At 51.7% G+C, this 22,436-nt stretch overlaps 1 protein-coding gene across 1 annotated transcript in view; it reads left to right on the forward strand.

The window, feature by feature from the left end:
• The first annotated feature begins 2,340 nt into the window (after window positions 1-2,340).
• The window catches only part of Mras (muscle RAS oncogene homolog), a 47,625-nt gene continuing 27,529 nt past the window's right edge, over window positions 2,341-22,436 (forward strand). The window contains exon 1 of the mRNA XM_074059182.1: window positions 2,341-2,702. The gene's annotated coding sequence lies outside the window, so the exon portion shown is untranslated. The remainder of the gene's footprint in view (window positions 2,703-22,436) is intronic.

Below are 22,436 nucleotides of genomic sequence, written 5' to 3' on the forward strand. Positions count from 1 at the left end.
ATAAAGACATCCTGAACTCCGTGTAGATGCTGTCTTAGCTCTGCTGAGGGCAGCAGCCAGGCTCTGGTGCCACACAGGACCCAGGGGGAGGATACCTCTTGACAGGAGTCCATGAGGGACAGAAAGACAGACAACCAGAATCTGGTCACCTTCTCCAGGGCCTGTGGTAAGTGGAAAAGGGATGAAAAGGCAGAAGCCAGGGCAAGACTTAGTCAGTCAAGGTGAACTTCTGGTTCTTGAGCCTTCTCCAACCACTGCTGTTACCCCCTACTGCCAAGGTGAGATACTCTTCAGGGCATCCAAGCTGCTTTTCCAGCCCTAGGTCCACCTTGGCCTCGAGTACAGAGGATGGGAAGGGGAATGTGGGGGGCACACAGCTCTCGCCAAATGGCTGCATTTGTGGCTGGGATACTAATAGAAGTCAGACTGAGACCTTAGTGTGGCCTGCAGGACGCAGGGCAGTGAGGTCCACTTCAGCCTGGTATAGAAGAACATGCTCTCAAAATGGGAAGGGACTGGAATTCCCGGGTGTGTAAAACTGATTCCAAGTCACCAAGGCTCATTTACAAAAAGAATACCCTCAGAAATGATACCATAGCCAGGATGGCAGTACACACCTGTAATCCCAGCATTCAGGAGGCTGAGGCAGGAGAGTGGTGAGTTTGAGGTCAACCTGGGCTACATAATGAGATCCTGGATCAAAAGAAAGAAAGGAGGAAGGAAGGAAAAAAGGAAAGGAGGGAAAAAGGAAAGGGAAGGAAGGAAGGAAGGAAGGAAGGAAGGAAGGAAGGAAGGAAAAAGGCAAAGAAGCAGGAAAAAATTACTGAGAATCAAAACAAGACGCTACTTCACCCCTACAAGAATATCTATAACCAAAGACACAGTAACAGAGCTGGAGGATGTGACGACTGTGCAATCCTGGTACATCCTTAGTGAGAATGTAAAATGATGCATCGACTTTGGAAAACAGTTTGGAGTTTTGCCAAAGAGAGCTACAGGCATGCTGGGCTCCAGGGGCTCAAGCCTGTCGTCCTAGCTGTTCAGGAGGCAGAGATCAGAAGGATCATTGTTCAAAGCCACCCCAGATAAATAGTGAGCCCGGATCTCGGAAAAAAACCTTCACAAAAAGGGCTGGCTGAGTGACTCAAGGTGTAGGCCCCAAGTTCAAACCCCAGCACCACAAAAAAAAAAAAAAGAGACCAAGTTACCAGCATGACTGGGAATTCCACTCTGAGATATTTATCCAAGAGAAATGAAAACCTATGCCCATACAAAGACTCGTATAGGAATGTTCATAGCAGCTTTATTCATAACCCCTCCAAACTGGAAACCTAAATAATTCATCCACTGGAGAATGGATACACAATTTTGTGTACACATTTGATGGAAAAGGCACGAAGTACTGCTACATCCCACAACACATAAGGACCACGAAAACACTGCGCTAGTCATAAAAGACCGCATGTAGAACTGCATTTATAGGAACTGTCCTGAATAGGCAAATCCGTGGAGACTGGAGAGTAGATTAGCGGTTTCCAGAGGCTGGGGGGAGGGGAGAATGGCTCACTGCTTATACAGGGTTTTTTTTTTTTTGGGGGGGCGGGGAGTGATGATTGAAATATTCTGCAATTGGATCCTAGTGATGGTTGCACAACTTTTTAAATAGACTAAGAACCAGTGAATCGTACACTTTAAAAGATGGAATTTTATGGTATGTGAATTACATGTCAATTTTTTAAACGGTTTTTTTTTTTTTCTTTTCCCATTTTCTCTGATGGAGAGGAGCGAGGGGGCTGAAATGATGCGTGACTGTCGCCTGACGGTGTCGCATCCATCCAAACAACTTTGGGGCCTTGGCACGGTGCTCCCAGACAGCAGGACCTACAAAGCCTTCTCAGGATTCGCAGGGGACACGGTTAAGGTGGCGACGGGGGATCGCCTGGGGCTGGGAGCCGTCCTTAGACTCAGAAGTTGGCGGGCCCACCGTAGATTTCAACGTTGAAGGACCAAAGCTTTTAAGAGGCCGGGGATGCCCACCTTGAAGCCAGCTCGCGGGCGCTCGGGCCGGGTCGGGTCGGGTCGGGTCGGGTGGGGTGGGGTGGGGTGGGGTGGGGTCGGGGTTGGCGCGCGGGGCCGCGGGCTCTGGCGGGTGGGGACGCCCGCGGGGGGCGGGGGCGGGGCTGCGGAGCACTCCCCCCCGCGCGCGCTCTATTTTTAGCGGCGCTGTTGCAATAGAAGGAATGCGCTCGGGGCGCGCGCGGCTGCGCGGCCGCTTTAAGGAGGCGCCGGGGCGGGGCGGGGCGGCCGGCGGGCGGGCGCGGAGCAGTCAGTCCGTCCGCTCGCAGCCGCGGGGCCCGCCAGGCGGGCGGGCGGGCGCAGCGCTGCCTCCTCCTAGGCGCGGTCGTGGAGGAGGCGACCCGAGAGCCGGAGCCCAGACCCGGCGGCCGCGCACGGTTGTGGTCCGCGGCCTCGGACGCCAGGGCGCCCCGGCCGGCGCTTTGTTCTGGGGCGGGAGGTGTGGCCGCCCCCTCTCGGGCGCCGCCGCGCTCCCCACGCACCCACCCGGTGCACCCCGGGGACCCGCTGCGCGTGGCCTGTTGCCCCGATCACGGGCTCCCGCGTTCACCGTGTGCGATCGAGAAGTCGACCACGGCCGAGACCCCCGTGGGGAGGGCCTGCTGTCCGCTCGGACCCCTTTCGCGGTAATCACTCCAGGGTTCTTTGGCTACCTTGATGAGGACCCGGCGGGGAGAGGGCGGCGGGACTGGAGTGGGGGGAAGCTCTGTCTCCCCCTTTAAAATGGCGTTAACCCGGCAGGGATCCGCTGAGGGAGTTGTCACAGTCATCTGAATAATGAAAAGCAGCCTGCTTCATAAACAACTCTTCACTGCGCCCCGGGTTCTGGTTTGGAGAGCTGGGTTTCGGGTCACAACTCGGGTCTGGGATCATGCATTGAACGAACGCGGCTGGGTGCCCTCAGGGTGTCAGGCACACTGCCAGCTCTGGCCCGAGGGGAAGACAGGGGCGCAAATGGAGTGACAGCCCAGCATGGTCAGCGCTGACCCCGGAAAGCCCAGGGGCCATAGGAGCTCTTAGAAGCCCCTACTCCAGTATGGGAGGTCAGGGAAGGCCTCCTGGAGGAGGCAGCCGCATGGGCCCTGGACAGCCTCTTGATCCTACATAGATCTGAGGCCGCTGTTGATCTGGGAAAGAGGGACAAAGACCACTTCACTTGCCCCTCCTTCTGCATGGGCCCCTGCCGTGGGAGCCTCCTTGAGCTGCAGTGGTCCCTTCTTCTCCAGGACTCACACGTTGTCCTGGACCAGACTAGAGCCGGTGGCTGATGAGACAGGAATTGTGGCCTCCAGAGGCTTGCCAGGCAGTGCAGAGTAAGCAGATCTGCCTTCAAAGCTCCACTCTAATGACAGCAGGGCTTGCAAGGAGCAGGCGCTTGTGGTGGGCTTGCTTCTCACTTCTCAGGACCCTCCCCACAGGTTTTATTATTCTCATATGCAGATGGGGGGGTGGGCGGGGGTTAGAGAGGGTCAACAACTTACCCAAGATCTTATCTGAGGTGCATGCTTTTGAACCCTCATCTGTTCTGGCTAGGTCAGAACCTTGAGGGTCTGGCAGTGCCTGGCTTGAAGGCCAAGGGGCAGCAGGTGTTAGGCATTTGCAATACAGCGTTGTCTGCACACTGCACTGGTGGGTTCAAGTGTGGTAGTGTGGTGCTGTGGCTGTGTTTATTAATAACTGACACGGGCCAGCAGTGAACAAAGCACTTTCACAGAGGCAGCTCTTGGAGTTTCTCCTGCTTCTTTTCCCAGGGAAGAAACTGGAGTTGTTAACATTCAGAAACTTCCTCATTTCCTGTAATTCGCAGGTCTTTACCCATGGGTCTGCTCACACTGCCCGACAGCCATCTCTGCCTGTGGTTTCTGGTGTAGGTGCCCACTTTCTGCACATGGGAGATCTGGGGCCCTGAGACTCTTGGGGTATTCAAGGGCTGCCAACCTCTTTGGGGTGGGGGTGCCGAGCAAGCCCAGTGCTCTGTTGGAAACTGCTGCCCCCAAATGTGGCTTTCCTTATGGAGGGGGGAGGTGGTCAAGGTACAGGTGACTGTACCTCAGGGTTGGTAGCTTTGCTCGTGTAGAAAGCAGTTTCTGTTTTCCACTCTCATGCTTTTGGGATATAAGACATTTTTGTGACAGGTGCAATTTTTATTATTAGCTCAGGCATAATTATTTCACATTTATCATGTGACCAGTCAGTTACTCCTGGTGTTAGTCCCTGAACACCAGTGATCACCTGAAACCAGGAAGGACTGCTGGGCTCTGATAAATTGAGCCTCTTGGATGACTGGTCTTACCCTCAATTGGAATCACATTTTAGGGGTGTGATGGCTCCTGCCTATAAGCCCAGCTACATAGGAGGTGGAGATTGGGAGGATAGTGGTTGGAGGCCAGACCAGGCAAAAAAAAGTTAACAAGACCTTGTCTCAACCAACAAGCTAGGCGTGGTGTATTCACGCCTATAATCCCAGCTACTCAGGAGGCTGTATGTTAGGAGAATAACGGCCCAAGACTGGCCCCAGGCAAAAACTTAAGACCTTGTCTGAAAAATAACTAAAGGAAGAAAGGGCAGGGGGCTTGGCTCAAGTGGTAGAGTTTCAAAGCCTGAGGAATCTTCATTCAAACCCCAATATTGCCAAAAAAAATTTTTAAAAGAGAGAAAATCACATCCTGAATCTCGTGAATTCTCAGGAAAAATTCTGTGTTTTACACCTGGTGGAATCATTGCAATTTATTTTACCAATGAATTCCCCGGTGTACCTCCCTGAAAGTGATTGATGATACAGCACTCACTCGCATTGTGTGCTTCACTCAAACCATGCCCCCATAAACTAAGTGGGCAGAGATTCGTGTGGAAAGCTGAAAGGCTCTCAAGAGTCCAGAGGGTGTGCACTGAGTCCCAGAGGCTATGTATGTGCCAGGCTTGCGCAGGCATGAGGCAGCCATGAGGTACGGGGTCACCTTAATCTGGAGATGGGTAAAAGGAAGGAGCTGAGTGAGCTCCTTGTGACCTAGGCAGTACCCATGGTCAGGGACTGAGCAGAGAATTTACTCCGAGAGGAATTTTGATGGTGTACTCCGTACTCCGAGGCCCTGCTGTCAGTCTAAATAAAGCCTCTGACCTTATGGTCCTGAATCAGTGGGGTTGCTTTTGGCTGCAAGTAACAAAACTCAAATAGTAGTAGGTTAAACAGGGCTCAGATCTCCCAATGGTGGTCTCAGCTTTCGTGTAGTCATTTATACTTCCAGCAAATTTTTGAGTGGGGTAGGTAGCCAAGAAGGCTGAGGGGCTGGACGTCAGACTCATGGCTTTTATGATGGTTTTTATATTAGAAACACAGCGTTTCTAATATACTAACGAGAAGTCCAGGGAAAAAAACCTGCTTGATGTGCAAAGCTGGGCATATGTCTCAGGGATCATAGACCTCTGCAGATGATCCAGGTTGACCACCTCTGGCTTACAGCCCTGTTGCTTCACTAATGCTTTTTGAGGATTGCGTTAGCCTGACTTCTCATTGCTGTGACAAAAACCTGTCAGAAACAACTTAAGGGAGAAAGGATTTACTTGGGCTCATTGTTTCAGGTTTCCATCATGGTGGAGGGAAGGGAGGGTCAGGGAAGAGCAGCTCACAAACTGACACCAGGAAGGACAGTGAGAGTGAGAGGGAGGGAGGAGGGAAGGGAAAGAGAGAGAAAGAGAGAGAGAAATGTCTGCACGGTGGGAGTCCTCTTTTCCCTCTTTCATTCCATCCCCAGCTTGTGGGATGGTGTCCATATTCCTATGTGGTCTTTCCCCCTTTAATTTATCTTCTCTAGAAACTTCCTCACAGACACACCCACAGATGTGCTTTCCTAATCTCTTAGGCATATCTCAGTCCAGTCAAATTGGCAAGGAAGATTCATTGTCATAAGGGGCCTGCTCTGTGGCCCTGTTGTCCCAACCAGGCCAGCATGCTGCTCCACGGCCCCTGGAAGGGCAGAGACAGGTGTCAGGAGTGACGGAGAGTCGTCAGATGGTTACCATTGCCTAGACTGAGGTGGAGTCTATGCAGTCAGCCTTTGGCCTGTGCTGGGGGCTCCGATTGCCATTGCCAAGATGAAGGCTGCATTCCACTCCAGCACCTGCTGTGAAATCCATGGTGCCATCTTGCCATCTTTTGTCCTTCAGGTAGCATTCCTGCCATGTGTGATGAGGTAGGGTCCTCGGAGAGCATCGCCCCTGCTGCCATTGTGATCTAAGGTAGCTTTCCTCAGAGAATTCAGCTTCTTAAAGTCCTTTAATATTCTTGGCAGTTGTAGTGGATGGGACCTGCTGATAGCCAGATGGCCAGGTGACAGTGTGGGTCATGGCCAGGTACTGAGGTGACTCTGGGTCTCAGAAAGGCACATTCTCTGTCCAGCAAGCGTGGTATCAGGCTACCTCAATGGATGAACTTAGAGCCACCTACAGCTTGTTCTGCTATGATATTTGAGCGCACCAAGAATGGTTTGGCTGTACAGCATGGAGTGGTGACCAGTGGGCAGGGTGGTGGACTCAGTCCTGGCCCTCTGTGACTGTCAGGAGGGCTGGGGTGAGGCCCCTGCTGCACCAGCCCGTCTGTGACTTCTCTGCCTAGCCTTGGTTGCCGTGGGGAACAGATGACACACACACATGAAATATGCCGGGACAGCAGGCAGGATGAGGGGATAAGAGCACCATCAGTTTTTTAGCCACCTTGGATAACAGACTCCTGGCGGGGCAGGGCCCCTCTTGTGGCTCTGGTCTAGGCTCACGTGCAGTACAGCACAGCACAGTTCCTGTTGTGGTAGGGGAGATGATTTCACGTATGACATATGGCGTCTTCCATTGGCAGCGTTACGTACTTGTTGGTATGTATTACTGAAAACACAGGCATCACGTCAAACCTACTGTTAGGTAGAAACGTTTGCTCAAGTTAAAACTAAAGATTTTAAATGAAAATATTCTTAAGTATGATGCTTTTAAGATAAAGATTAAATAGACAAATATGGCCAGAGTGACAAAGCGACCCACCCCTTGAGTAAAGGCTAGAAACTCTCCACAGGGGTTCCCTTCTTCAATGACAGCTATCAGAGAGGGCTTTGCTTCCTCTGCCCTTCTACAGACAGGACACTCGCTGTTCTTCAAACCAGGGGACTCCCTCTCATTGTTGGGAAGTTCTTTCCTTTCTCTCCTTTATTTGTCACACGTGAACTTTGACAGTCTTGCTTTTCTCCAGGATGAGCAGTGTTCCTTTCTTCAACTGCTTCTGAAAAGGCATGGTTTAAAGATAGCCTCTTTGCATGACCATCCTTCCATCTGTCCATCCATCCGTCGTCCATCCATCCATCCACCCACTCATTCATCCATCTATCCATCCATCCATCCACCCACCCACCTATTCACCTGTTCACTCACTCACTCACCCACTCACCCACCCATCCACCCATCCATCTTTTCAACAAAGACTTGTGGGCTTGTCTGTACTGTACGCTCTATTTTCACCATCACTAAGCCTCAACAACAATTTTGCTGAATGCTGTTGTTACCCTTTAAAGATGTGGAAATTGAGGCAGGGGAGGTTAAGCAGGTGCCCACAGTGTAACCAGAGGAATGTGACCAAGTTCTGTGGGGAAGCAGTGGTTCCTCCTGCTATGCCTGCTATTCCCAGTCCCTCCGTGTGGCTTTGCGGGGTCTGACTGTGCATATGTAGTGCTGCAGAGGGACCAGGACCTTTGAGGGGAGGGGATAGAATAAAGACTTTGTGGGCAGTGGAAGTCACAGAGGCCGAGCGATGTCTGGTTGGTAAAGGGCAGAGAAGGCTGGCAGTCACCCACCCAAACTCCACTAATCCTGTAGTCACCCATGAACCCCTAAATCATTTGCATACTTTTTTGATTTTGAAAAATAGAGTGTAAAGGATAATATAACAAACGCCATGTACCCATTGCTCAGGATGAGCAAGTGTGACCATTTTGTCTGCACGTGGTCCTTCTCATGGCAGGGCAGGATGTAAAAACGGGTCCCTCGTCATTTGTCCTGGGTAATGCAGGCTCATCCTGAGCCCTGGCCTTGCCCTGAGTCTCCGTGCACTGGCTCTCTCTTCTGGCTCCATGTCCTCAGCTAATGCACTGAAAACAGGAGTTGACAGAGGCCCCTTTTGCTGACTGCACAGGAAGCAGGACGAGTACTCCTTTCTGGCTTTGTCCCTTTTCACTGATGTTCATCCACCTCCACAAATGCCTGCCTTGACCAGTGTGTGTTGCAGAACTAAACTGTAATTTAAATGGAGTTTGAAAGGTGTGCTCAGAAAAGACAGAGAAAACATGATTCTCTTTTTATAACTAGATAAACAGTCATTTGTTAAGCAGCTCATTGTAAACAAGATACATTGTAACGAAATATATTGTAAAGTGCAGAACTGCTTTAAAGGAAGGAGACTAAGTCCAGCGGGGTACTTTTTTTTCTTTTTTGGTGGGACTGGAATCCGAACTCAGGGCTTCATGCTTGCAAAGCAGGAGCTCTACCACTTGAGCCATGTCTCCAGTCCATTTTGCTCTGGTTGTTTTGGAGATGGGGGTCTCGAGCGCTAGTTGCCCAGGCTGGCCTCGAACTGGGATCCTCTTGATTTCAGCCTCCCAAATAGCTAGGTTTACAGGTGCCTGGCAGCAGAGTACTTTCTACCCCCAACTCTGCCATTCCAGCTTTCCGTTTGGAGCAGGCACAGATGCCTGGAACCGGTCCTCTTCTCTGCCAAGGAGGGACAGCCAGCTCTCCAGCTGCAGAGGATAGAAGCTTCTCGTGACAACCGGAGGCACTTTCTTACTCAAATTTGCGGCCTTCTCCATCTGCCCCTGAATGAATGACTCCTGAGCTGGAGCCTGCAATGATCCATTTGCCCGTAACTTGGACTTCGGCTAGAACTGCAGGACCAGTACTGCTTTCTAAAACTGCAGTGAAGATCCAGATCCTTCTGGAAAGGCCTTTCTTACTGGGCAGGTTCCTTTTCTAGTTCAAATCAGGGGGCTAAGATTTGAGCTAGTTTCACAGCCCATCATGGGGACTGAGGTGGTCCTCAACTGCTCTTTTTTAAGTGGTAAAATGATTTCTGTCCCTGACTTGTCAGCAAGGAACCACATAGCTGAATCCTTTTCCCTCTGATGGAGCTGTTGCAAAGGCTGCAAGCCAAGACCTCAAACCTGCTCTGTGGGGGTGTGTCACTGTGGACGTGGTACCTATGAAAGCAGTTACATAGATCCTAAAACCAGCTTCTATTTGGTTACACGGAAATATACACACATACTGAATTTGTAGGCCCACTTTCTAAAGGAGAGTTTGGGTTTACAGAGAGCCTACTGAATGCACCTGTGTTAGGCTGTCCCATAGTATACCAACTAGCAAGGTGAGAAGTACTTGTGGGTGTGTAGAGCTGTATGCAGATGGCTGGAATTGTGGAGCTCAGGTGGCCCCCCCACTCCTTTAGGAACTTGTCATTTTGGGGTGTAGGAGACTTGGGGGCTGGCTCTTCTCTCCCGAAAATGCTGTATTCTTTTTTTTTTTGGTACTGTGCGGTGTGAATTCAGGGCCTCATGCTTGTTAGGCAGGGGCTCTACCACTTGAGCCACTCTGCCAGCTCTTTTTTCTGTTGGGTATTTTCGAAGTAGAGTCTTATAAACTGTTTGCCTAGGCTGGCTTCGAACCTCGGTCCTTCTGATCTGTGCCTCCTGAGTAGCTGGGATTACAGGTGTGAGCCACAGGTGCTCGGCCATTATACTCATTTCAAAAGCAAAATTAATTTTAATTCAGTTTACTGGGTTTTTTTTCTTTTTATCCTGTTAGAGTTTCAGCATACCTTTTGGGAAATTTCCCCTTTTTAGATAGACTATAAAGAGGTGAATTTGTAGACTAACTCCACTGAAAACAGAAGCCAGAGGAGGAGAAAGAGGCAAATACATTCTTAGCCAGAATAATTCTCTTCCAGGCAGCCCAGAAGCCCAAAATAACCTCTCTCGTGTTCTTTCAATGCTTGGTTTATTGTAACTGGAGATGAGGGAGCAAGGGTGGAGAGACTGTCCCAAAGCCTGGGGGCATATAGTAAAAAAACAAACAAATAGCCCACGTGCTAGAGACAGGGCTTCTCTCCCATCCCTCACTCCACACCCACATTCTTCAGGGCAAGATTCCCTGGCCAAGAGCTGGGAGCCCTCGCCCTCTGTGCACCAGGCCCTTTTCCTGCCCAGGAAATCGGGCCCAGAAGAGGTCAGGTACCCTGTTGGCAATCCCAGGCAGCTAGGCCAGCCAGCCTGCCAGCCTTTTACCCACCTCCACTCACTGACCCCGGCCCCACCCACCCTCAGTGTACAGCAGCCTGTGTCTCCTTATCTGGCTCTGGGTGGGTGTTTCCTGCATGGTTGAGATTTTATGTAGGAAACCAAAATAAAGGAACAAAGCCTTTGTTTTAGTTCTAGATTCCTGTGAGGGGTGGCTGGAGGGATGGAAAGGAGCACAGGAACTGGTCATTTGGCACTTCAACAAAATGACCATTCCAATACAGCACCACTCAGGGATGGGTGGGTGGGGGTGAATAGGAAAGGTGGCGGAGGGCTTGGTGAGCCCGGTGTGAGGCTGGAGTGTGGTAGGAGAGTGTAGGGTGGGCATGGGCCCCAGCAGAGTCTCTGGCAGTGCCTGGTTTTCAGGCAAGGGCCTGGGGCCACTCAGCTGGGCTACAGAGTTGGCCAATGGGGGGTGTTAGGGACTCCCAGTTCCTTCTTCTCTGAGCCTCCCCTTCCAAATCCATAACTGGGGATGACCAGCTGTCTCCCATCACCCTTTCTCCTCTTGTCCAGTTGTGCTGGGTCACGTCCTCATCCCTCACACCTGTAGAAGTTTTCTGAGGGTATCATTTATTTTTCTTTAAAGCTCACCTAAGCTTGCAGTATTTCTATTAGGGTGAGAACTGGGCCTGCTGGCTGCTTGACCTCCATGGTCAGCTGCCTGCTCTGTCCCACGTGTGGACAGTAGGCCTGGCCTCTTCCTTCCTAAGCCCCACCAAGCCGGGGCTGTTGGATATAACAGACTTTCTCCAAGGGCTTCTATGGAACTGCCCTTGACTCAGAACACAGCAGAAGTTAACAATGAGTGGCAGACTTCCTCCCCTGGCGTGGTCACTCCCTTGGAGGACTCCCCCCCTGGCTGAATCTCCTCAAACCTCGTTTACTGCCATTTTCCAGAGACTGATTTTCCTGGACACTGCCCCAGACCTCCTGAAAACTCCACATTTCCATTACTTTTGATTGCAGAACAATGATACCATCTATTTTAGACTAAGCTGTGTAGTCTACCTTTTATGTCCAGAAAGGACCATGAAAGGGCTTGTCTAGGCCAGAATGATAGCTGACACCTATAATCCCAGCTACTCAGAAGGCAGAGATCAGGAGGATCATGGTTTGATGCCAGCCCAGCAAAATGTTCATCTTCTGTGCCTTCCTATTAGGACATCTTACAGAGTCACTATGAGAATTAGAGGATGAAAACCAACAAGTATTTATGGAGCTGTGGGTGAGGCCTGTGTCCGTTCCGGACCGCAGTTTGGGGAAGACTTGTTATATCATAAACAACTGAGCATTAATTACCATAATGCACAGTGGGATCAAGGCAGATAGCTGCATGCTGGAACCTCTCCTCCTCTGGGGTGCTGTTGGGGTCAGAGAAGTGTATGAAGGGACTTAGCCAGGGGTCAGGATCATCAGCCCTGGCCACAGGACTCAACCTGGTTCTGCCCCAGCTGGTTGCACTGTCAACCCATGAACAATAGTTTTGCACAGAGAAGTTTTTATTTTGCCTGAGGGTACAGCTAGCAGAGGGGCATAAGTTTTGACTAAGGGCTTTTAGTGAAAGTGCTATAGGTAGAACGCAGAGGGGTGGGAGGCTGGGCCCCCAGCCAACAGCGGCTTCAGCCTGAGCCCTGCCTTTGGGAATGGCATAGTCTACACTTCTGCCCTCTATGCATGGTTAGGAAGACAGAAAAAATAAACACAAGCGCAGCAGCCATTTCAAACTGGGGGAATGAGATCTGGAAAGTGACCTCCTGCCTTTCCAGCTAAATGACCTAAAATCCTCAGCTTGGGAGGGTCTCTGAGAAGTCATTCCAGCCCCAGTTCCACACTCAGAGCCAGGCTGGAGGAAAATCCCACACCTCCCTGCCCTACTCATTGCTATGCCCGCCTCGTTTTCAGGAAGTTTCCTCTTTATTTGGCCCAGTGTGTCTGGTTACTCTTTAAAAACGGACATTGGGTAGCCTCACCCCACCTCAGGGAACAGCCTAGGCCCTGGTTCTTTCTCTTTTTTTGGTCAAGCGTAAAAAGTTCACATTCTTCGTTTAATGGTGTTTAACATTTTGAATATAAACAATGAAAACAAATCAAAGCAACAGTGGAGGCCTTTTTGCCCTCCACCTTCCTGGCTCTGACACAGTCCTGGGGCGGGCTGCTCTTGTGGAAATTTCCCTTTGGGCTGAGGAACCTCTGCTTGCTCTCCTCGGGGTCATTTCTACTTCCTTTCATCTCTTGCTCTCAGCAGCGGCCAAAGCCAGGCCCAGGCAATGAGAAGGGCTGTCTCCTGGTGGCCGCCACACCACTAGGATGTGTGCCTGCTCAAGAAGGCCAGAGTGCCAGCTAGTGACCTGGGGCTGGGGCCACTGTGGGGCATGGGGGTGATTCCTTAGGTTTAAACAACGCACAATCCGTTTTCAGTTGGTGGCCAGTATTTACAAGTCTGGAGTTTTCACACACAAAAAAAAATCAGATTTCTGGCCGCTAAAAATTTAAACTGTCTGGTGGTCCTGTTACAGATTTTCTGTGTCATAGCTGTCAGCTGGTACAGGGCTCCAGGGGACCCAGAGACAAAAACGACAAGGCCTGTTTCACTCCAGTAGAGGAATCTGACAGAGAAGCAACACCCAGCTCTGGGTTCGAGGGGAGGCAGAGAGGGGGATGCACTCCAGATGAGGCCACATAGCCTTGTGGACAGCTTGGAGCTTTGTGATCAGACCTCAGATAGTCATACGTGGCCTTGGACAAACCACAGAACTCTGTCCTTCTGGTTCCAGGGGGTTAACAGTGCCTCTTGGCAAGGTGTCTGTAAGCTGTCAAGGAGAATAATGGCTGCCACCTGGCACCTGGCTGGCATTCCACAGACCCAAATGAGGCGCTCCATGGAAGGAGGTTTGGGAAGTAGAAGAGGGCCCAGAGGAAGGAAGCCCTTCGGGAGCTGGGTTCAAAGGCCTAGGGGAATAGATGCAGCTCCTTGTAGAGGGGTGTTCTCACAGGCAGTGTAGGCAGAGCACACTCACTTGCAGGTTGTGCCCATGGGCGCTGGTCCCCTCCCAGGGGCTGAGCCCTGAGACCTGGGCACCGTCCCTGTCCTCCAGGATGCCCTGCTGGAAATGAGTGAAAGCAGAGACTGAGTTAGGGAAAGGGCACCTGGGGCCTGGAATGTCCTGTTGTTGGGAGGAGCCTCAGGTGCCTGTGGGCAGTTTTCTGGGGGGATCCTTAAGGCAACAGTGCCAGGTAGAGGGCAGACTAGGGCCCCTGAAGTGGGTGAGCCACACGGGACAGAGTTGCTGGGCCTTGCTCTTGAATTTGAGGTAAAGGGAGAACAAGGAAGAGAGTTGGAGTTTGGGAAAGGGACCTGGGCAAGTGGGAATCTGGTTCGTGCAGGGCTGAGCCACCCCAAGAAGGAGCAGAGAGGGGGTGAGGTTTCCATGAGCATAGGGTGCAGCTAAGCCAGAATCCAGAGGGGCAGGACTGCAGCCTACCAGCCACAGTGCGGAGGGCCTGCAGAGTGGGGGAGCCCAGGTGTCACAGGCCAGTCCTCCCTGTGGTGTTACACAGCATGAACTACCTAGTCCTGCAGACTCCTGAGGGAAGGTTCTGTTCTCAACTTCAGGTGGAACTGCCCGGCACTAGGAAAATATTAATAGGCCCCCAGGCAGAGAACAAGGATTTAAAAATAAAGCCACTTCCTCCTTTCTTCCCTCAGCTGCCACTCAAGGAAGCTGGCAGTTCTGTCCCCACAGGGCTCCCCCTGGACGGGGACGCAGCTCCTCACCTCTGGATTCGGGTGTCTCTCTCCTTTCCTGTTCTTGGTGAGGGACACGATGGAAGTGGGAGTAGGACCCCTGAAGCCCCATGTTCAGCCTCTTAGACACTGAGGTCCCTGTCAGCCCTCAGTTCTGCGAGCCCTCAGACCCACCAGACTCTGTGGACTAGGACTGGGATGGAGTTTTAGTTTTGCAACTTTCTAGGGCCCCAGAGGAAAATCTCAGCTTCTCACTTTACTAAACTGTGCCTTTGGGCAAATGCCTTGTCATTATTGACTTGTCTGCCCTTTGGGAAAATGGGATAATAGCCCTCTCCCACACTTCTGCCTCAGGCCTTTGTGGTCCAGTCGGCCCTCTCCTGGCTCATCTGTCCCTGTTCCTCCCTGACCATCTGGCCCTTTCCCACCTCTTCCCCTTTTTTCTGGGCTTTCATAGCATTTTGAGTTTGCGCTATGCAATTTATCCAGTGTCTCCAAGTCTCTGCTGGGATTTTCCTACTGGGCAACCTCCCTGTGGTCCTCAAAATGAGTTGGGGATCCTGTGTGATTGGGCAGCCATCCAGCAAGCCTATGTTTGCACTCCTGTGTGGGCCCATGGGCAGGAGAGGGTCCAAGGCCACTATCACATGCAGCTTCATCCTGCTGTCACCTGCCCAGCCCTGCACCCTGGCTACTGGGTCCTTCGTTAAGCATCCACTGTATGCCATACACCGGGCTGAGTGCAGAGATGCAAGATGAAGATCCCTAGTTTCCTTACCACCCTCACTACCCCACCTGTGCTGTACATGCACCCACATTCCACACTCAGCCATATCACGTGCCTTGTACCCAGTGGCACCTTGGCTTTTCATGCATCTGAGCTCTGTAGCTTTGCACTTTCTGCCCGTTTTCTGGGATGTGCTTGTTCTTATGGTTCACCTGGCAAATACCTGCTTGGTCTCCAATAGTGCATTCTTGCATTGCCTACCAGGAGGCCTTCCCCAGTGCCACCAGCGGGGTAAGATGCCCAATTCTTGGGCCCCCATGTTACTTGAGGCTGTGTGCTGTAACTTCTGCCTGCCTACTCCCCCCACCCCTCCACACACTCTCTGGGAGCCCCAAGGACTCCAGCTTGCTCATTTTGGAATCCCTTGTTCCCAAGACCCAGCACAAAGGTGGTGCTCCTGGGACACTAGCTTGTGGGGGAAAGAGGGGAGATGTCTTGAGAGGAGGTTGGCTGTATGGGTTCCTTACCCAGTCAGGTTTTCCCGGGTCACTGATCTCAGGGCGTAGGTAAAATTAGACCTGTTCTCCTACGGCCTGTCAGTCTTTTATCTTTCCAATGACATACTCCACAAACCACAGGGCACCCTGGGAGGAGCACGGTTTCCTGACAGAGCACTTTGAGGTTTAAGGACTGGGAGACACTGTGTAATGCTAAGGTCAAGAACAGTGTGGAGTCTTCCATGTGCTCTGCAGTGAGCAGGCATCTTCTGATTCCTTCGGGACATGCCAGAGGAGGCCTGGTCCTGTGTCTGACAGGCTGAATTCTCATCCACCTTTCAGACAGCAAGCATTTGGGGGTGGCTGTAGGAGCCAGTGGTAGGCTGAGACACGTGCCACCCTCCAGGGCAGAGTCAGGAGCTGAAACAGCACACAGATCAAGTGTGAGAGCCTGCTGTGGAGTTGGCGACAAGGGGTCAACTTGTGTTGAGCTGTCACCTGCAAATCTGGCCAGTTCATGGGGAGCTCAGAATGGCTTTAGGCAGGAGGAGGGCTTCCTGTGGGAGGAAGGACTTGGAATGGATTTTGAAGACGGATGCAGCTGATGGGAACAATTTGATATTTATTGAGCAGTCAGTATGTCAAATGACCAAGCAAATAAATGTGACCTCTCACACCTTCATGGGCCAAATGCTGCTCCCTCCGCCCCCACACTTTACAGAAGGTGAGCAGCTTGCCTGAGGTTGCAGGCTCTGATTCCGCAGTGCCAGCTCCTTGGTCAGGGGTCCCAGGTGAGGGGCCAGCCCTGAACTGGCCAGGGATCTGCACATGTGAGGACCAGGACAGCAGAGAAAGTCCCCTACAGAAATGCTAGAAAATGAGGTCTCAGCTGCCAGGTGCTCCCAGCTTCCTCTCTGGACCGCAGGGCAGGGCCCACCTGCTAGTAGCAGCTCTATGTCCTTATCAGCAGTGTGGGGATGTGGAGTGGCAGCTGTCTGTTCACAGTGACTGGTATTTGCCCTGGGTGCCTCCTAGGCCCTCACCTGCCAAGCTGCTCCTCCCATGGGGACAGTTACTTGACCTTGTGGCCTTCCTGATTCTGACACCACCCTTTGGCTAACTGCTGATCCCCTTCCAGCCTCCTAGATCTGCTGCCTCTGCCCTGGCCTGACTCTGCACACACGTGTCTATCACTTGGCCAGCCATGGGAGAATGCTGAGCACCATGGGTGATGGTGGCTCTGGAGCTCTGCTTCATGGGTTCAGATCCCACCACTGTCACTTTCTAGCTGGGTAACCTTATAGAAGTTACTTCATTTCTCTGTGTCTCAGTTTCTTGAGCTGTAAAATGAGGCTAATCAAAGTCCTTACCTGAGAATTTAAATGAGTTCATTAAATGGCCACATGACACCTTGCTTACGTTACAACTTCTCACTAATACTGATATGGCTGCTGTCATGCTTATAGCAGGTGGCTTCTGCCTACTACTTGGGGACTCAGAGTGCTGGGTGGTGGATGGCTGGTCCAGGTTCTGTCTAGGAGGTACCCCACAGAAATGGGAAAGAACCAAGTGTTAACATTTGTGCTGTGAGAATCCCGAGGTACTGGTGGGTTACACAGGCACCATGGCCTTTCTCTGGCATGCTTTCAGTGGTGCCCTTTGTCTGGGCTGTGGATTTCTGGCTCAGCATTTGTGCCCACAGCTAGCTTGGGGGTGGGTGAGGAGAGTGGTAGAAAAGCTGGGGCTGGGGCTGGGGGGTTAACAGAAAACTCAGCAATAGAATTTTCCAGAGATAACCAAACAGGCTGATCCCTCCCCAGGAAAAGGATGGCCACTAAGTGAAGTGCTTGAGAGGGCACAAAAAGGGCAGTGGGTTAGACCTGGGGTGGTGTGCATGTCTCCCTCCGTGCCAGCCACCTTGTTCTGGCTGTCGGGAGTGCTATGTTAAACAGGATCCTACGACTGAGCAAAGAAGAGGCCCGCGATCAATCAGGCACATCTGCCATACTCTGGCAGTGGGGAGGAGCAGCGTCCACAACACACACTTGCCACCTACACTTCACACTTAGGTACCTTGCAGCATGAGCTCACATCCACTGCTGTGGGTGGAAGAAAGCCTTAAAATTGCAGTGAGCTCAGTGTGCCAGGGGCTTCCTAGAGGGGTCGGGTGGTCCAATGACAGTGTTGGGCTGGGGCAAAGACTTGGGGAGTGGAGCGTGAACCCTTAAAGGACACCACGTACCCCTAGCTAGTCGTGCACCCTTTATGTGCGGTCTTCCAGGTCAGCTGCTTCAGGGGAGCTGCCCACTTCTGGGAATTGTGCAGAAGGGAAGGGCAGATCTTGGAATGTAGAGCCACTTCCTCCAAATGGGCTGGGTCACTCCCCCCCCCCCCACAGTGTGTCCTCATCCCCCAGAGCTGGGCACACCCAGACATCCTAGGGATGAGATTTGCTTCCCGGGATTGATTCACCTCCTTGTGAATCCACTCTGGAAGAGCTCCGTTAATACCGAGCTATGTTCTCCTCTCCCAGCCTTATTTATCTAGAAAATGTGCAGCTCAACTGATGGTATCCCGGGGAGCTTTAAGACAATTTGTGTTGAAATCACAGTGAATACCAAGCCTTCAGTGAAGGGTTGCCCTCTGTCCCAACCTCTAGCAATCTGTCGTTCTGTAGTCAAGGCCCTTTAGGGTGGTGAGTCACAATGACAGGTAAAGAAAAGTGGGGTGATGCTGCAAGTGAACTGACAGTTGATGAACGAATTGGAGGTGGTGTGGCAAGAGGGTAGAAAGCATGACCTTTGGCTTCTGATCAAGCCACAGTGGAGGTCCGTGAAGGATGGCAGTTGTCACCACTGTGCATCTTACCCTCAGCACCGTTGGTTCTAGCCAGGATTATATGACAGTACTTGGAAGTGGTGCTGGGTGGCGTTGGAGTGGCCAGGGAGCCCTTGGGCACCTTGACAGCTTATGCAGCTCACCTGGACTGGTACACAGAGGCTCGGGTACAAGCTTTTAGTAAGCTCTGGAGGAGCCCCAGGACCTGGGAATCTAGGAAGGAGGGGCAGGTTTGGTGAGGGATCACTGCTGGGCACTGCTGTGTTGGGAGCTGCTGGGACACACTGCCGCCCTAGGCTTTTGAGTCTGTCACTGCATCAGGTCATCCTCTGGAGCCCTAGTTGGGACTATGGCAGGGGAGTGGCCTAAATCCTGGAACGTAATTTATTGGAAGGGAGAGAAGAGACCAGTTAATTTGCCTGTCAAGGCAAAGATGCCTTTGCCAGGGACCCTCCAGGTTATTCTTCCTGTGGTCTTACACATCCTCCGGGCCTTGTTCTCCTGACTCATAGCTGGGGAAACTGAGGCTCCAGAAGATTAAGAAGCTTGAGCCCATATCAGAGGCAGGAGTGGAACTCGGGCTGCCTGGCTACAGAGTCGAGGCTGTGCTGACCCAGGCTACCCCAATAAGAACCTAGAGTCCATTGCCACACTTTGAAACTTGCTGAGTGACAAAGGTTTTGCTGAGGTTACCATCTGCCCCACCTAGGGGTTTGAGCCAGCCCCCACTAGAAGGATGTTCCTTATTCCCCTGCTTCTTAGAACAGGGAGGTAGAAGGCTGAGTCAGTCAATGCACAGCCTCCTATGTGATGGGCCCTGCCTGGCCCTGTGAGAGCAGGGAGCTTAGATCTGCCTGGGGAGGCGAATCTGGCACTCACAAAATAATTTAAACCATGCAAGGTGTGGCTGACTGTGGATAAAGAAAGGGAGCAAAACCCAAACAAACCAAATCCCTTACTTCTCAGTTCAGGAATGCCTGAGGTTTCCGTATTCATGTTATTAAGATGGTTGAGGAAGCAATATCGCCTTTGGAAAGAAGTTTCCAGTCTGAGCAATGGTTTAGGTGGCTGGTGCAGCCTGTGGATTGGGCGGGGCTCTGGGAGCAGGGGTTGCCATGGGAACCAGCTCATTTGCCTCCAGTGCCAGTGGCTGCTGATCCAGAAGTTGGTTTCTACATGAAGGGGCTGCCCGGAACCTCGCAGCATCTCCCATGGAAACGATCCTGTAACTGATGGGTGACGAACTGCTCAGGCCTGTTAAAGGTGGCCATAGTGGAGCTGAGATGGTAGTGTGACTTATAGAGAGAGAGAGAGAGACTGGGGATCAGGGAGACTCAGAGCAGAAGAACCATGGGGGAGGGGGAGAGAGGGGAAGGGGGGGATAGGAAGAGACAGAGAGGGGTTGGGGAAGGGAGAAAGGGGGAGGGTAGTGGTGGGGAGAGGAGAGGATGTGTGTCTGTCTTTTCTGGGAGCAAAGTAGACAAGGTAAAAGTCAAATATTTGGGCTTCCTCTGAGATGGACAAAGGTTACAGAATTATTTCATGCTGAGAACAGTCTTGCAAAGTTTGATTCTCTAATTCCACTTTACACATGAGACACTGAAGCCATGAGAGGTCATTCAGCTGGTCAGTAGGAGTGTATCTCATCACAGAAAATTACTGAGAAACTTTGAGAACCTCCCACCCCAAAGGGTCCACACTCTAGAATGATATAAATGAGAAGGCTGGAAAGGAGAGGGTGTCGTAAATGTGTGCTCTTTGCTCCTTAATCACCAACCCACCCACTTCTTACCCTGTGGTGACTTTGGTCATAGCCTGTGAGTAGCTTTTTTTTGGGGGGAGAGGCAGTATTGGGGTTTGAACTCAGGACTTTATGCTTGTTAGGCAGGTACTCTACTTGAGCCACACCTCCATCCCTTTTTGCTCTGGTTATTTTGGAGATAGGGTCTTGCTTTTTGCCCAAGCTGACCTGGACCTCCATCCTCCTATTTTAAGCTTCCTGCCAGCACGAGGATGACCGGCGCCCACCACTATGCCTAGCTTTCTTTCTATCAAGATGGGGTCTCCCAAACTCTTTCTCTGAGCCATATGAGAACAGCTTATTTTGTGGGAATGTGATACCTCTTGTCATCTTGAGTACATCCCCCTTGACAAAACATCATTGGTTATGATTTTTTCTGGCTAGAAAAACACAACCATCAGAAGGTAGTCTAGGCCCTTCTGAGCTGAGGCGGGGGTGAGGGGCGCCTCTGGACTCATGCTCCTCCTCTGGAAATGCCTTCTCTTTTCTAGCTCACACTTGCTCCACAAGGGGCCTCTCTGTGGAAGTGACCCGACCTCTTGGAGACAGTGCCCACCTGTGGGTGAAAATTGTCCTTTATCCTCCCTGACTAGTGAGGCCAGCTGTGTGGCTGGAAGGCTGTGTGGTTGTAGTTCAGAAACACCAGTGTTAGGGCTGGTGGAGTGGCTCAAGTGGTAGGAACACCTGAGGCTCTGAGTTCAAACCCCAGTACTGCCATAATAAAAGAAAAAGAAAAAAGAAACACCATTGTTAATCCCTGGCTCCCTCAGCCAGGCCCTGGGAGAGGGTGCAGAGAGGATTAGGATGCAGCCCCTGCCCTGTGTGCTTGGTAAGCCTGTAGAAGATCGCAAGCATGATGGTGGCCTCTGTGCTGAGAATGCAGGACTCAAAGGACAGGGTCAGTGGAGGCCATGCGTCTCTTGGGCGGTGACTTCTGGGCCTAAGATGTCCCAGGAAGCAGTGTGTGCCCAACTGGGGGCCATGGATATGTGCAGAGGGCACTTGGGGACCACAGGACACAGCAGGAGACCACAAGGCTGGAAGTGAGAGTGGAGAGTGGGGTGTGTCTCGAGAGGTCAGTGAGGGCCGCTGGAGTCCAGCCTTGAATGTCCAGTGAAGGGTCCTGACTTGACTTGGCAGCTATGGGTGGGAGAGAAAGGTTTTTGCCACAGGGGATCCAGGCTGACGTGTGTGCTAACCACGTGCTCTGACCCTGTTGCACCAAGTCCTGTTAGAAGGAAGCCCCAAGTGGAAGGTAACACCACGTTGGCTCCCTGTGGCCTGCAAGGCATTGTCAAAAGGAGGGGGCCCTCATCTTCCCCTTCCTGCCAACCGCCTTGGTAGGCAGAGGGCAGTCTTTACAAGTGCCCAGGTGATTCTATCTACTGGACATGGCCTGAGCTCTGACTCAAAGTTAAGTTCATGTTCTTGCTTACATTTACTAGTGTGTGTCTTATCTTGCTGGCTTTGGAGAAGAAAATGAACAGGAACGATTTGATTTCCTGATAGCTTCCCACCCACTTAGTACTTCTTACTCATGTGGCTGCCAGCAGAGAATGGAGGCTTTAAAATCTGCCTCTTTCACCAGCAAACAAATTTCAGCTCTGACTCAGCCTCACCGTCCACCTGGGGTGAGGACAGCAGTGGTTAATGAGGGCAGGGGGGTAGTTGACACCTCGCTTGGCTGACCTGACAGGCAGATGGAGCTGGCCCTTCCCTCCTCTCCCCATTTCTGTCTCCCTCCATTCTCTCTCCCCTCTGGCACTTGTGTGCCACTATCACTTTGGTATGATTGAATTGATTGAAGCTGAGGTTCAGTCTGTCTTTGTGTGGAAATGCAAGAACCAGATTCTGGCCAAGTGTGGTGGCTCCCGTCTGTCATCCCAGCCACTCGGGAGGTGGAGACTGGGAGGATCAAGATTTCAAGGTCAGCAAGACCCCATTTTAGTCAACAAGTTGAGCGTGGTGGTGGGCACCTGTGGTCCCAACTGCATGGGAGGATTGTGGTCCCAGGCTGGCCTGGGGAAAAAGCACGAGACCCTACCTGAAAAATAACTAAAATAAAAAAGCGCTGCTGGAGTGGCTTAAGTGGTAGAGCACCTGCCTAGCAGGTGTGAGACCCTGAGTTCAAACCCCAGTACTGCCAAAAAACAAAGCAAATCTGAATTCTGGGGCTGCAGCCAACCCTGGATCCTGTCCTGCCCCAAAGGAACTTAAATAAAAGGGAATCGAACATTATGAGATGGCTTGAAGATTTTACGTTGTGGGGAGCATTTTAACATTTCAAGCTTTCCAGTGTACAGGAATATTACAGTTGTCTCTCTGTATCCAAGGCGGATTGGGTCCATGACCCACTGGGAATGGCAAAATCTGCTGGTGCGCAAGTCCGTGAAGTATGAAATGATTGAGGATTTGTGTGTACTTT

Source organism: Castor canadensis, chromosome 17 (genome assembly GCF_047511655.1).
Source record: "Castor canadensis chromosome 17, mCasCan1.hap1v2, whole genome shotgun sequence".
NCBI lineage: Eukaryota > Metazoa > Chordata > Mammalia > Rodentia > Castoridae > Castor > Castor canadensis.